The sequence below is a fragment of the Seriola lalandi genome, unplaced genomic scaffold (genome assembly GCF_002814215.2).
Source record: "Seriola lalandi dorsalis isolate HSWRI2012SDOR001 ecotype SW California unplaced genomic scaffold, Sedor1 jcf7180001977268, whole genome shotgun sequence".
Classification (NCBI taxonomy): Eukaryota; Metazoa; Chordata; class Actinopteri; order Carangiformes; family Carangidae; genus Seriola; species Seriola lalandi.
The window spans coordinates 1-1,094 of NW_019447934.1; the positions used below are offsets into that span (position 1 = coordinate 1).

The 1,094-nt window shown below is 36.5% G+C and overlaps 1 long non-coding RNA gene across 1 annotated transcript; it reads left to right on the top strand.

Moving 5' to 3' along the window:
- The first annotated feature begins 187 nt into the window (after positions 1-187).
- Positions 188-1,056, top strand: LOC147820209 (uncharacterized). The gene is made up of 2 exons (XR_015437360.1): positions 188-520; positions 668-1,056. It is a non-coding gene; the product is annotated as an uncharacterized LOC147820209 (long non-coding RNA).
- The last annotated feature ends 38 nt before the right edge of the window (positions 1,057-1,094 follow it).

A 1,094-nucleotide genomic window follows, 5' to 3' on the forward strand; every position in this document is an offset into this window, starting at 1 on the left:
CCATGGTTAATAAATACATTAAAAAATATATTTTTAAAAATTAAATTACATTCTTTAAATATTTAAATAACCCGTTAAGGCAATACATAATATAATGAAATATTTTTTACAAAAAGTATCGAAAAGTATCGAAAAGTATCGAAATACATATTGGTATCGGTATCGAAACAGAAATTTGGTATCGTGACAACCCTAGTCTCTGACCTTGTTGGCCACGGCGCTCCAAACTTGTGTGTTTTTCAGAGCCAGAGTCCACACAGATTTATTTTGGTGTAAAGTTCTTCTTTGCCCACGTGAGTGAAATCAGTAGAATATGTGCTAATGCTGTTTTTGTGGTCATTTTTCTAGATGGTTTGACACATTTGGAGGAAATCAAGTTCAACAAGTGTATCTACATAGAAGACACCTGCCTGGAGAAGCTGAGCTCCATAGAGAATCTGCAGGAGAGTTTGTACATGTTGGAGGTTGTGTCATGTGGAAACGTGACCGATAAGGGCGTCATTGCCCTGCACAGACTCAGGTGAGTGTTAGAGGTAAACTTTAAATCTTTTGTATCAATTTATTTATTTACAAAGGACAAAAGTTATGTTTAAAATGAATCAGCTTCATTAATTTTGCTGAGAGAAAGAGATGAATGATGAAGTAATCAAGTTTTAATTCCACACAGGAATCTGGAGTATCTGTTTCTCAGTGATCTGCCTGCAATCAAGGACAAACAGATGACAACCGACAGACTAAAGACAGCACTTCCACGTCTGGATATAGCACTGGACCTGGACTGACAGCTTCCTGCTTCTTAGAGCATGCTGTAATTGTAACATATGAATGCCTTGTAAAGGTTTTCAAAGTAAAAGACCCAAACATGTAGAGGGAAAGACTGTAGCGTGCAGGGCTCTGAACAACCAGGTGAATTTACATGCCGTTCATTATGTTTTAGTCTTTCTTCGTGGAGATAGTGTGGAGCAAGTTCTGGGTTAATGGGAAATATTTAAGTTGCTGTTTTATTTCTAAGCCTGTGTGATTGAATGTTAAAGAAACAGTCCAGCAAAGAGAAAAGTTAAAGCACTTTATATTGTTGACACCATTTTTTTTTT